Below are 14,967 nucleotides of genomic sequence, written 5' to 3' on the forward strand. Positions count from 1 at the left end.
TAGTGAAAGGGTTGAATTTGGGGCCTACAATATTATGGTCTACGCTAGAGTAGCTTTGCCTTGTGCAGTTAGGAAACTATAATGATCAACGTTAATGTTTCTAGAAAGAATCTGAACCTGAGATGCTAGAATAGGCTTTTATATCTACACATCTGTCTATATCTGTCTATATCTACACAGCTGTCTATATCTGTCTATATCTACACATCTGTCTATATCTACACATCTGTCTATATCTACACATCTGTCTATATCTACACATCTGTCTATATCTGTCTATATCTACACATCTGTCTATATCTGTCTATATCTACACATCTGTCTATATCTACACATCTGTCTATATCTACACATCTGTCTATATCTGTCTATATCTACACATCTGTCTATATCTACACAGCTGTCTATATCTGTCTATATCTACACAGCTGTCTATATCTGTCTATATCTACACATCTGTCTGTACTTTTGAGGAATTTATTGCCGCTGAAGTCGAGATTTTTCTGGTCAGCCACCTCTGTCTTGTGTATTTGTGCTCCTTGGGATAGCAGGGTTGAAAAAATATATATATATTTTACCTTTAATTAACTAGTCAAGTCAGTTAAGAACAAAATTCTTATTTTCAATGATGGCCTAGGAACAGTGGGTTAACTGCCTTGTTCAGGGGCAGAATGACAGATTTTTATCATGTCAGCTCGGGGATTCGATCTTGCAACCTTTCAGTTTCTGGCCCAACGCTCTAACCACCAGGCTACCTGCTGACCCATGTTAAGGTATGGAGAGGCCTAAGACATGGTGGTGAGGAGACTGGAGAGAGACTTGATATCCAGTCTGTTCAGTAAGGTAAAGCCCCTGATATCCAGTCTGTTCAGTAAGGTAAAGCCATTGATATCCAGTCTGTTCAGTAAGGTAAAGCCATTGATATCCAGTCTGTTCAGTAAGGTAAAGCCATTGATATCCAGTCTGTTCAGTAATGTAAAGCCATTGATATCCAGTCTGTTCAGTAAGGTAAAGCCCCTGATATCCAGTCTGTTCAGTAAGGTAAAGCCCCGATATCCAGTCTGTTCAGTAAGGTAAAGCCCCTGATATCCAGTCTGTTCAGTAAGGTAAAGCCATTGATATCCAGTCTGTTCAGTAAGGTAAAGCCCCTGATATCCAGTCTGTTCAGTAAGGTAAAGACCCTGATATCCAGTCTGTTCAGTAAGGTAAAGCCATTGATATCCAGTCTGTTCAGTAAGGTAAAGCCCCTGATATCCAGTCTGTTCAGTAAGGTAAAGCCCCTGATATCCAGTCTGTTCAGTAAGGTAAAGACCCTGATATCCAGTCTGTTCAGTAAGGTAAAGCTATTGATATCCAGTCTGTTCAGTAAGGTAAAGCCATTGATATCCAGTCTGTTCAGTAAGGTAAAGCTATTGATATCCAGTCTGTTCAGTAAGGTAAAGCCCCTGATATCCAGTCTGTTCAGTAAGGTAAAGCCATTGATATCCAGTCTGTTCAGTAAGGTAAAGCCCCTGATATCCAGTCTGTTCAGTAAGGTAAAGCCCCTGATATCCAGTCTGTTCAGTAAGGTAAAGCTATTGATATCCAGTCTGTTCAGTAAGGTAAAGCCATTGATATCCAGTCTGTTCAGTAAGGTAAAGCTATTGATATCCAGTCTGTTCAGTAAGGTAAAGCCATTGATATCCAGTCTGTTCAGTAAGGTAAAGCCATTTATATCCAGTCTGTTCAGTAAGGTAAAGCCATTGATATCCAGTCTGCTCAGTAAGGTAAAGCCCCTGATATCCAGTCTGTTCAGTAAGGCAAAGCCATTGATATGCAGTCTGTTCAGTAAGGTAAAGCCATTGATATCCAGTCTGTTCAGTAAGGTAAAGCCATTGATATCCAGTCTGTTCAGTAAGGTAAAGCCATTGATATCCAGTCTGTTCAGTAAGGTAAAGCCCCTGATATCTAGTCTGTTCAGTAAGGTAAAGCCATTGATATCCAGTCTGTTCAGTAAGCTAAAGCCCCTGATATCCAGTCTGTTCAGTAAGGTAAAGACCCTGATATCCAGTCTGTTCAGTAAGGTAAAGCCCCGATATCCAGTCTGTTCAGTAAGGTAAAGCCATTGATATCCAGTCTGTTCAGTAAGGTAAAGCTATTGATATCCAGTCTGTTCAGTAAGGTAAAGACCCTGATATCCAGTCTGTTCAGTAAGGTAAAGCCATTGATATCCAGTCTGTTCAGTAAGGTAAAGCCCCTGATATCCAGTCTGTTCAGTAAGGTAAAGCCCCTGATATCCAGTCTGTTCAGTAAGGTAAAGACCCTGATATCCAGTCTGTTCAGTAAGGTAAAGCTATTGATATCCAGTCTGTTCAGTAAGGTAAAGCCCCTGATATCCAGTCTGTTCAGTAAGGTAAAGCTATTGATATCCAGTCTGTTCAGTAAGGTAAAGCCATTGATATCCAGTCTGTTCAGTAAGGTAAAGCTATTGATATCCAGTCTGTTCAGTAAGGTAAAGCCATTGATATCCAGTCTGTTCAGTAAGGTAAAGCCATTTATATCCAGTCTGTTCAGTAAGGTAAAGCCATTGATATCCAGTCTGCTCAGTAAGGTAAAGCCCCTGATATCCAGTCTGTTCAGTAAGGCAAAGCCATTGATATCCAGTCTGTTCAGTAAGGTAAAGCCATTGATATCCAGTCTGTTCAGTAAGGTAAAGCCATTGATATCCAGTCTGTTCAGTAAGGTAAAGCCATTGATATCCAGTCTGTTCAGTAAGGTAAAGCCCCTGATATCTAGTCTGTTCAGTAAGGTAAAGCCATTGATATCCAGTCTGTTCAGTAAGCTAAAGCCCCTGATATCCAGTCTGTTCAGTAAGGTAAAGCCATTGATATCCAGTCTGTTCAGTAAGGTAAAGCTATTGATATCCAGTCTGTTCAGTAAGGTAAAGATATTGAAATATCCAGTCTGTTCAGTAAGCTAAAGCCCCTGATATCCAGTCTGTTCAGTAAGGTAAAGCCATTGATATCCAGTCTGTTCAGTAAGGTAAAGCCATTGATATCCAGTCTGTTCAGTAAGGTAAAGCCATTGATATCCAGTCTGTTCAGTAAGGTAAAGCCCCGATATCCAGTCTGTTCAGTAAGGTAAAGCCCCTGATATCCAGTCTGTTCAGTAAGGTAAAGCCCCTGATATCCAGTCTGTTCAGTAAGGTAAAGCTATTGATATCCAGTCTGTTCAGTAAGGTAAAGCCATTGATATCCAGTCTGTTCAGGAAGGTAAAGCTATTGATATCCAGTCTGTTCAGTAAGGTAAAGCTATTGATATCCAGTCTGTTCAGTAAGGTAAAGCTATTGATATCCAGTCTGTTCAGTAAGGTAAAGCCCCTGATATCCAGTCTGTTCAGTAAGGTAAAGACCCTGATATCCAGTCTGTTCAGTAAGGTAAAGCTATTGATATCCAGTCTGTTCAGTAAGGTAAAGACCCTGATATCCAGTCTGTTCAGTAAGGTAAAGACCCTGATATCCAGTCTGTTCAGTAAGGTAAAGCTATTGATATCCAGTCTGTTAAGTAAGGTAAAGCCATTGATATCCAGTCTGTTCAGTAAGGTAAAGCTATTGATATCCAGTCTGTTCAGTAAGGTAAAGCTATTGATATCCAGTCTGTTCAGTAAGGTAAAGCCCCTGATATCCAGTCTGTTCAGTAAGGTAAAGCAATTGATATCCAGTCTGTTCAGTAAGGTAAAGCCATTGATATCCAGTCTGTTCAGTAAGGTAAAGCCCCTGATTTCCAGTCTGTTCAGTAAGGTAAAGCCATTGATATCCAGTCTGTTCAGTAAGGTAAAGCCATTGATATCCAGTCTGTTCAGTAAGGTAAAGCCATTGATATCCAGTCTGTTCAGTAAGGTAAAGCCATTGATATCCAGTCTGTTCAGTAAGGTAAAGCTATTGATATCCAGTCTGTTCAGTAAGGTAAAGCCATTGATATCCAGTCTGTTAAGTAAGGTAAAGCCCCTGATATCCAGTCTGTTCAGTAAGGTAAAGCCCCTGATATCCAGTCTGTTCAGTAAGGTAAAGCCCCGATATCCAGTCTGTTCAGTAAGGTAAAGCCATTGATATCCAGTCTGTTCAGTAAAGTAAAGCCATTGATATCCAGTCTGTTCAGGACTGTAAAGCCATTGATATCCAGTCTGTTCAGTAAGGTAAAGCCATTGATATCCAGTCTGTTCAGTAAGGTAAAGCCATTGATATCCAGTCTGTTCAGTAAGGTAAAGCCCCTGATATCCAGTCTGTTCAGTAAGGTAAAGCCCCTGATATCCAGTCTGTTCAGTAAGGTAAAGCCATCAGTCAATAATAGATGAGCCATCCTAAAATATTTAACGATTGGCCTAATTTAGCCCACCTCCCCTCTAACCTCCCCCTTCATCACCCCTTCCACCTCTCCCTTCACCTCCCCATTAGAGAAGGTATTTAGATAGAATATGTAGAGAAGGGATTTAGGTAGAGGATGTAGAGAAGATATTTAGGTAGAGGATGTAGAGAAGATATTTAGGTAGAGGATGTAGAGAAGATATTTAGGTAGAGGATATAGAGAAGGGATTTAGGTAGAGGATGTAGAGAAGGGATTTAGGTAGAGGATGTAGAGAAGGTATTTAGGTAGAAGATGTAGAGGAGGTATTTAGGTAGAGGATGTTATCAAACAGCTGTAGAGAAGGAGTGCTATGGAAAGGTCAAGGTGGTATTCAGGTAGAAGAAAAGAGGCAGAAGATCAGAGGGTGTACCCGGCTCCACGAGGGGGCTAAAGTGGGCTAAAGTGGGCTAAAGTGGGTTAAAGTGGGCTAAAGTGGGCTAAAGTGGGCTAAGGTGGGCTAAAGTGGGCTAAAGTGGGTTAAGGTGTGTTAAAGTGGGCTAAAGTGGGCTAAAGTGGGTTAAAGTGGGCTAAGGTGGGCTAAAGTGGGCTAAAGTGGGTTAAAGTGGGCTAAAGTGGGTTAAAGTGGGCCTGTCTCCTTCCTGCTCCTCTGCTGTTCCTATGGGGGGGGGGGGGGGGGGGGGGCTCTGCAGGAGTGTCTGCCCTATGACGGGGGTGAGTGAAGTTTTCATCTCGACATTGGCTGACACTGAATTGATTCAGGAGACCTGGAGAGGAGAGGGTGTGTCCTCCACATTCATAATCAAACGCGACCATCAGCAAAGACACCTGCTCCGACTCTGTTATCAGTTAGACAGCCAAGATCATGTATCGTTAAAAACCCCCAGAAATGATGCCTATAATTTTAGAAAGAGCGAATTCTACATTTTCACCTCACTCAAAACATCACATTTTTTGGGGGTGCGGCTAAAACCATGATTTGGTCTAACAGAAAAGTGCATTATCATCATAAATCATGTAATGAAAGTGTCTGCCCTTCCCTTGCCCCTGCGCCCTCTCTGGGGCCTGTTGCTGTGATGAGTGAACCACTTTCCTCTCCCCCAGTCGCTTGAGAGAAAAACAAGTTCTGATCGGTTAACTGCAACTGGTAGTAGCCTACAACTGGTAGCAGTCAACAACTGGTAGCAGTCTACAACTGGTAGCAGTCAACAACTGGTAGCAGTCTACAACTGGTAGTAGTCTACAACTGGTAGCAGTCTACAACTGGTAGTAGTCTACCACTGGTAGTAGTCTACAACTGGTAGTAGTCAACAACTGGTAGCAGTCAACAACTGGTAGTAGTCTACAACTGGTAGCAGTCTACAACTGGTAGTAGTCTACAACTGGTAGTAGTCAACAACTGGTAGCAGTCTACAACTGGTAGCAGTCTACAACTGGTAGTAGTCTACAACTGGTAGTAGTCTACAACTGGTAGCAGTCTACAACTGGTAGTAGTCTACAACTGGTAGCAGTCTACAACTGGTAGCAGTCTACAACTGGTAGTAGTCTACAACTGGTAGTAGTCTACAACTGGTAGCAGTCTACAACTGGTAGTAGTCTACAACTGGTAGTAGTCTACAACTGGTAGCAGTCTACAACTGGTAGTAGTCTACAACTGGTAGCAGTCTACAACTGGTAGTAGTCTACAACTGGTAGTAGTCTACAACTGGTAGTAGTCTACAACTGGTAGTAGCCTCTTTTATTTCTTTCATCACATTCCCAGTGGGTCAGAAGTTTACATACTCAATTAGTATTTGGTAGCACTGCCTTTAAATTGTTTAACTTGGGTCAAATGTTTCGGGTAGCCTTCTACAAGCTTCCCACAATAAGTTGGGTGAATTTTGGCCCATTCCTCTTGACAGAGCTGTTGTAACTGAGTCAGTTGGAGGCCTCCTTGCTTGCACAAGCTTTTTCAGTTCTGCCCACAAATTTTCTATAAGATTGAGGTCAGGCCAGAGGACATTTCTCCAAAAAGTATGATCTTTGTCCCCATGTGCAGTTGCAAACCGTAGTCTGGCTTTTTTATGGCGGTTTTGGAGAAGTGGCTTCTTCCTTGCTGAGCGACCTTTCAGGTTATGTCGATATAGGACTCGTTTTACTGTGGATATAGATACTTTTGTACTTGTTTCCTCCAGCATCTTCCCAAGGTCCTTTGCTGTTGTTCGTGGATTGATTTGTACTTTTCGCACCAAAGTACGTTCGTCTCTAGGAGACAGAACTCCTTCCTGAGCGGTATGATGGCGTAAAGTAGAAACATTGTTTGGAGAGATCACAAACTGCTCAACACATGTTATAAAGAACTTTTGGTTGATTTAATTGCGTTTACCAGTTTATTGTCAATTTCTTCTTGTCTTTGTTTGGAGATCATGTTCCCGGTTTCTCATGTTTGATGTTGTGTGGACGTGCTTTAGCATGCATAGATATACCTGGCCTGCACGCCAACAAAGTAGGTGTGGCCAAATGTATTTAAGTGCCCATTTGGGGATTTTCTAGATAGTTCAGTTTTGGGTAACTCAAGGAGAGGCTGTATGTGAGCCTGGTAGAACCCGTGCTTTATTGGTTAAGACAGGTTTTTCCTGATGAGAGGCTTTTTCTTTTGAATGGTGGACATTTTGAAGTCACAACTTTTTTATATACGGTATATTTGTAAATATCACCGTCATCTTTATAAAACCAGTGATGTGTAAACAAATCCAACAATCATTTGCACCTCTACCTGTCTGCCTCCTGCTGAATGTTTATCACTATGACTGTTAGAAGGACCCTATTTTACGCTGATACAGCGTAGCAGAGGAGATTTCACACCAACCTGTCACCTCTCGGAGAGACAGCATCTTGAACTTTATGTTTATTGTGGTATACTGTGATATAAGCCAATTTCAACTGCCCCCTTAATCACTTTCTCCTGGCTCCGGATCTGTAAGAGGGTTAATTGATGTTATTAAACACCTGTAGAGAAGAAGAGGTATGGAAAGGTCAAGGAGTGTGAGGTCAAGCCGGGGGTTAAGAATAGGAACAAGAGGTAAGGAAAACCCTCTGTGTTTAATTCATTCCTTTGGTTTTGGAATTTTTTTGAGTTTTTTAAAGTTCTGTAAGACACTAAGATCAACGTAAATTCCCATCACTGTTTAGTGGGTTGGACTGGACCTGTCCAGACCATAATTACAGGTGAAATTCATTCTATAATATTATACTGTACAAGCAGCATCCAGTAGAGAGAGGGAGAGACGACCATCTCTGCAGCACAACTAGTAGAGAGAGGGAGAGACGGCCATCTCTGCAGCATAACCAGTAGAGAGAGGGAGAGACGACCATCTATGCAGCATAACCAGTAGAGAGGGTGTGACGGCCATCTCTGCAGCATAACCAGTAGAGAGAGGGAGTGGCGGCCATCTCTGCAGCATAACCAGTAGAGAGAGGGAGTGACGGCCATCTCTGCAGCATAACCAGTAGAGAGAGGGTGTGACGGCCATCTCTGCAGCATAACCAGTAGAGAGAGGGTGTGACGGCCATCTCTGCAGCATAACCAGTAGAGAGAGGGAGTGACGGCCATCTCTGCAGCATAACCAGTAGAGAGAGGGTGTGACGGCCATCTCTGCAGCATAACCAGTAGAGAGAGGGAGTGACGGCCATCTCTGCAGCATAACCAGTAGAGAGAGGGTGTGACGACCATCTCTGCAGCATAACCAGTAGAGAGAGGGAGTGACGGCCATCTCTGCAGCATAACCAGTAGAGAGGGTGTGACGGCCATCTCTGCAGCATAACTAGTAGAGAGAGGGAGAGACGACCATCTCTGCAGCATAACCAGTAGAGAGAGGGAATGAAGGCCATCTCTGCAGCATAACCAGTAGAGAGAGGGAGAGACGGCCATCTCTGCAGCATAACCAGTAGAGAGAGGGAGAGACGGCCATCTCTGCAGCATAACCAGTAGAGAGGGTGTGACGGCCATCTCTGCAGCATAACCAGTAGAGAGAGGGAGAGACGGCCATCTCTGCAGCATAACCAGTAGAGAGAGGGAGAGACGGCCATCTCTGCAGCATAACCAGTAGAGAGAGGGAGAGACGACCATCTCTGCAGCATAACCAGTAGAGAGGGAGTGACGACCATCTCTGCAGCATAACCAGTAGAGAGAGGGAGAGACGACCATCTCTGCAGCATAACTAGTAGAGAGGGAGTGACGACCATCTCTGCAGCATAACCAGTAGAGAGAGGGAGAGACGACCATCTCTGCAGCATAACCAGTAGAGAGAGGGAGAGACGGCCATCTCTGCAGCATAACCAGTAGAGAGGGTGTGACGGCCATCTCTGCAGCATAACCAGTAGAGAGAGGGAGAGACGGCCATCTCTGCAGCATAACCAGTAGAGAGAGGGAGAGACGGCCATCTCTGCAGCATAACCAGTAGAGAGAGGGAGAGACGACCATCTCTGCAGCATAACCAGTAGAGAGGGAGTGACGACCATCTCTGCAGCATAACCAGTAGAGAGAGGGAGAGACGACCATCTCTGCAGCATAACTAGTAGAGAGGGAGTGACGACCATCTCTGCAGCATAACCAGTAGAGAGAGGGAGAGACGACCATCTCTGCAGCATAACCAGTAGAGAGGGAGTGACGACCATCTCTGCAGCATAACCAGTAGAGAGAGGGAGAGACGACCATCTCTGCAGCATAACCAGTAGAGAGAGGGAGAGACGACCATCTCTGCAGCATAACCAGTAGAGAGAGGGAGTGACGGCCATCTCTGCAGCATAACCAGTAGAGAGAGGGAGTGACGACCATCTCTGCAGCATAACCAGTAGAGAGAGGGAGAGACGACCATCTCTGCAGCATAACCAGTAGAGAGAGGGAGTGACGGCCATCTCTGCAGCATAACCAGTAGAGAGAGGGAGTGACGGCCATCTCTGCAGCATAACCAGTAGAGAGAGGGAGTGACGACCATCTCTGCAGCATAACCAGTAGAGAGAGGGTGTGACGGCCATCTCTGCAGCATAACCAGTAGAGAGAGGGAGTGACGGCCATCTCTGCAGCATAACCAGTAGAGAGAGGGAGTGACGACCATCTCTGCAGCATAACCAGTAGAGAGAGGGAGAGACGGCCATCTCTGCAGCATAACCAGTAGAGAGAGGGAGAGACGGCCATCTCTGCAGCATAACCAGTAGAGAGAGGGAGAGACGGCCATCTCTGCAGCATAACCAGTAGAGAGGGTGTGACGGCCATCTCTGCAGCATAACCAGTAGAGAGAGGGAGAGACGGCCATCTCTGCAGCATAACCAGTAGAGAGAGGGAGAGACGGCCATCTCTGCAGCATAACAAGTAGAGAGAGGGAGAGACGGCCATCTCTGCAGCATAACCAGTAGAGAGAGGGAGAGACGACCATCTCTGCAGCATAACCAGTAGAGAGGGTTTGACGGCCATCTCTGCAGCATAACTAGTAGAGAGAGGGAGAGACGACCATCTCTGCAGCATAACCAGTAGAGAGAGGGAGAGACGACCATCTCTGCAGCATAACCAGTAGAGAGAGGGAGTGACGACCATCTCTGCAGCATAACCAGTAGAGAGAGGGAGTGACGGCCATCTCTGCAGCATAACCAGTAGAGAGAGGGAGTGACGACCATCTCTGCAGCATAACCAGTAGAGAGAGGGAGAGACGACCATCTCTGAAGCACAACCAGTAGAGAGAGGGTGTGACGGCCATCTCTGCAGCATAACCAGTAGAGAGAGGGAGTGACGGCCATCTTTGCAGCATAACCAGTAGAGAGAGGGAGTGACGACCATCTCTGCAGCATAACCAGTAGAGAGAGGGAGAGACGGCCATCTCTGCAGCATAACCAGTAGAGAGAGGGAGAGACGGCCATCTCTGCAGCATAACCAGTAGAGAGAGGGAGAGACGGCCATCTCTGCAGCATAACCAGTAGAGAGAGGGAGAGACGACCATCTCTGCAGCATAACCAGTAGAGAGGGTGTGACGGCCATCTCTGCAGCATAACTAGTAGAGAGAGGGAGAGACGACCATCTCTGCAGCATAACTAGTAGAGAGAGGGAGAGACGACCATCTCTGCAGCATAACCAGTAGAGAGAGGGAGTGACGGCCATCTCTGCAGCATAACCAGTAGAGAGAGGGAGTGACGACCATCTCTGCAGCATAACCAGTAGAGAGAGGGAGAGACGACCATCTCTGAAGCACAACCAGTAGAGAGAGGGTGTGACGGCCATCTCTGCAGCATAACCAGTAGAGAGAGGGAGTGACGGCCATCTCTGCAGCATAACCAGTAGAGAGAGGGAGTGACGACCATCTCTGCAGCATAACCAGTAGAGAGAGGGAGAGACGACCATCTCTGAAGCACAACCAGTAGAGAGAGGGTGTGACGGCCATCTCTGCAGCATAACCAGTAGAGAGAGGGTGTGACGGCCATCTCTGCAGCATAACCAGTAGAGAGAGGGTGTGACGGCCATCTCTGCAGCATAACCAGTAGAGAGAGGGAGTGACGGCCATCTCTGCAGCACAACCAGTAGAGAGAGGGTGTGACGGCCATCTCTGCAGCATAACCAGTAGAGAGGGAGTGACGGCCATCTCTGCAGCATAACCAGTAGAGGGAGAGACGGCCATCTCTGCAGCATAACTAGTAGAGAGAGGGAGAGACGACCATCTCTGCAGCATAACTAGTAGAGAGAGGGAGTGACGGCCATCTCTGCAGCATAACCAGTAGAGAGAGGGTGTGACGGCCATCTCTGCAGCATAACCAGTAGAGAGGGAGTGACGGCCATCTCTGCAGCATAACCAGTAGAGAGAGGGAGAGACGGCCATCTCTGCAGCATAACCAGTAGAGAGAGGGTGTGACGGCCATCTCTGCAGCATAACCAGTAGAGAGAGGGAGTGACGGCCATCTCTGCAGCATAACCAGTAGAGAGAGGGAGAGACGGCCATCTCTGCAGCATAACCAGTAGAGAGAGGGAGAGACGGCCATCTCTGCAGCATAACCAGTAGAGAGAGGGAGAGACGGCCATCTCTGCAGCATAACCAGTAGAGAGAGGGTGTGACGGCCATCTCTGCAGCATAACCAGTAGAGGGTGTGACGGCCATCTCTGCAGCATAACTAGTAGAGAGAGGGAGAGACGACCATCTCTGCAGCATAACTAGTAGAGAGAGGGAGTGACGGCCATCTCTGCAGCATAACCAGTAGAGAGAGGGAGTGACGGCCATCTCTGCAGCATAACCAGTAGAGAGGGTGTGACGGCCATCTCTGCAGCATAACCAGTAGAGAGGGAGTGACGGCCATCTCTGCAGCATAACCAGTAGAGAGGGTGTGACGGCCATCTCTGCAGCATAACCAGTAGAGAGAGGGAGTGACGGCCATCTCTGCAGCATAACCAGTAGAGAGGGAGTGACGGCCATCTCTGCAGCATAACCAGTAGAGAGAGGGAGTGACGGCCATCTCTGCCAAGACAACACAGAATTCTGCCATCTGTTCTGATTTAATCTTAATATGTGTCCCAAATTGCACCCTATTCCCTTTATAGTGCACTACTTTTGACCAGGGTCCTTTGTTTACAATCGTTAGGGAGTCGGCAATAACAAAAAAGACAACACACATTCGGATGCCGACGCCACTCTTTCCCTTCACAGACCTTGCATATCTGCAGGCACTCCAGCCTAGCTTGGCTTCTCTGGTAATTACTTAAAGATTAACGGTAATTTGTGTATTTTACCGGAAGGCAAGATATCATGTGTGGTGTAATGCAATGGATTCATTGTAGCCTGGTTCCAGGACTTTACCAATTCCTCTGATTTACCCAATACTGCACCGATAGAGGCTATATTTATACTGCACCAATAGAGGCTATATCTACACTGCACCAATAGAGGCTATATCTACACTGCACCAATAGAGGCTATATTTATACTGCACCAATAGAGGCTATATCTACACTGCACCGATAGAGGCTATATCTACACTGCACCAATAGAGGCTATATCTATACTGCACCAATAGAGGCTATATCTACACTGCACCGATAGAGGCTGTATCTACACTGCACCAATAGAGGCTATATCTACACTGCACCAATAGAGGCTATATCTACACTGCACCAATAGAGGCTATATCTACACTGCACCAATAGAGGCTGTATCTACACTGCACCAATAGAGGCTATATCTACACTGCACCAATAGAGGCTGTATCTACACTGCACCAATAGAGGCTATATCTACACTGCACCAATAGAGGCTATATCTACACTGCACCAATAGAGGCTATATCTACACTGCACCAATAGAGGCTGTATCTACACTGCACCAATAGAGGCTATATCTACACTGCACCAATAGAGGCTATATCTATAAGAGGTTTCTTTTGTACTTCCCTAAAAAAGAAATGGTCTGTTGCTAAATATTGTGATGGCATTTTTTGCCTACTACAGCAAGCATGCCCTCTTGTTCTTGGCTGGACAGTGGTATTCTGCGTTCTAAATGCCACCCTATTCCCAAGACAGTGCCTATAAGGTTCAGGAGAAAAGTACATTCTTAGGAGAAAAGGTGCAATCTAGAGTCTCAAAGGGTTTTTCGGCGGTCCCCGTAGGGGAACCCTTTGAAGAACCCTCTTTAGTTCCAGTTAGAACCCTTTTTAGTTCCACGCAGAACCCTTCAAACAGGGGGTTCTACCTGGAACCCTAAAGGGTTCTACCTGGAACCTTAAAGGGTTCTACCTGGAACCAAAAAGTGTTCTACCTGGAACCAAAAAGGGTTTTCCTATGGGGACAGCCGAAGTACCCTTTTGGAACTCTTTTTTCTAAGAGTGTAGTGCACTGTACAGGGAAAAGGGTGTGATTTGGGACGTAGCCTCAGTGTGGTCTGAGTAGCTCCTCTGCAGCACAGAATAAAGATGGGGGGGTTCATGTGAGTTCAACGGACCAAACGGGGCACATCATCGATATTTAATGCTAGATTACCTGCAGGAACATTCTGGTTGGTGTGCCAGGGTGCATTTCATGTGCCATCATCCTGATCTCTCTCTCTCTACCCACTCTGAATTTAGCTGTTTGAGTGCTCTTTACTTACAACGAAATGTACCATGTCATCAGAAACACATCTACTTGACTTAAATCATTTCTGTTTCGGTGCCTTATGGGAAATGTACCATCAAAATCAGCAGTATTCTCAACCCTCCTCCTCCTCAGACATACTTTCATCAGATCAGACACCATAGTGTGCCTGATACCAACATCATAACACCCCTCTCTTCAGAGACACTGGTCCTCTCCAGCACATTGTTCTCTGTCGCATCCCGAATGATCCCCTATTCCCTTAATAATGCACACTCTTAGAAAGAAAAGGGTCCCAAAATGGTTCTTCGGCTGTCACCATAGGATAACCATTTTTTTTTGTTTCCGGGGAGAATCCTTTTTTCGGTTTCTACGTGGAACCAAAAGGGTTCTACCTGGAAACAGAAACGGTTCTCCTATGGTGACAGCCCGAAGAACCCTTATACGTTCTAGATTTTTCTAAGAGCGTCCAAAGTAACGCCCTACGTAGGGAAAGGGGGACCTTCTGGGAGTCAGCCTTTTAGCATATTGTTCTGTGTTCATACTGAGTCAATGGAGCTGGCTGCTTAGCTGCTTGGCTGCTGGGGGTGTGGGGTCTGTATGGAGGATGATGTCATGACAGACAGAAAGAACCCCCCCCCCTGCATGGTAACAGTGTCTGGAGACTGGACGGGGGCCAGCGAGGGGGTTGGGGGGGGGGGGGGGTCTTTTGTGCATCTCTGTCTCTGCTTTGTGCTCCTTGATGGCTAGAGATTGTTCAATAGGCTAGTTCCCACAAAGCACAAGAATGGCAGTGAGCTAAGTGAGTGACTGACTGACTCTCTGTCAGTGTTCAGACTATACCCCCCTCTCTGTCAGTGTTCAGACTACACCCCCCTCTCTGTCAGTGTTCAGACTACACCCCTCTCTGTCAGTGTTCAGACTATACCCCTCTCTGTCAGTGTTCAGACTACACCCCCCTCTCTGTCAGTGTTCAGACTACACCCCCCTCTCTGTCAGTGTTCAGACTATACCCCTCTCTGTCAGTGTTCAGACTATACCCCTCTCTGTCAGTGTTCAGACTATACCCCTCTCTGTCAGTGTTCAGACCATACCCCCCTCTCTGTCAGTGTTCAGACCATACCCCTCTCTCTGTCAGTGTTCAGACTATACCCCTCTCTGTCAGTGTTCAGACTATACCCCTCTCTGTCAGTGTTCAGACTATACCCCCCTCTCTGCCAGTGTTCAGACTATACCCCTCTCTGTCAGTGTTCAGACTATACCCCTCTCTGTCAGTGTTCAGACCATACCCCTCTCTGTCAGTGTTCAGACTATACCCCTCTCTGTCAGTGTTCAGACTATACCCCCCTCTCTGTCAGTGTTCAGACTATACCCCCCTCTTTGTCAGTGTTCAGACTATACCCCCCTCTGTCAGTGTTCAGACTATACCCCCCTCTGTCAGTGTTCAGACTATACCCCCCTCTCTGTCAGTGTTCAGACTATACCCCTCTCTGTCAGTGTTCAGACTATAGCCCCCTCTCTGTCAGTGTTCAGACTATACCCCCCTC

At 46.1% G+C, this 14,967-nt stretch overlaps 1 protein-coding gene across 27 annotated transcripts in view; it reads left to right on the top strand.

The window, feature by feature from the left end:
• The window catches only part of kif1aa (kinesin family member 1Aa), a 246,098-nt gene that overhangs the window by 10,373 nt on the left and 220,758 nt on the right, over nt 1-14,967 (top strand). The gene's annotated exons all lie outside the window — the stretch shown is intronic.

This window comes from Salvelinus alpinus, chromosome 16 (assembly GCF_045679555.1).
Source record: "Salvelinus alpinus chromosome 16, SLU_Salpinus.1, whole genome shotgun sequence".
Lineage (NCBI taxonomy): Eukaryota > Metazoa > Chordata > Actinopteri > Salmoniformes > Salmonidae > Salvelinus > Salvelinus alpinus.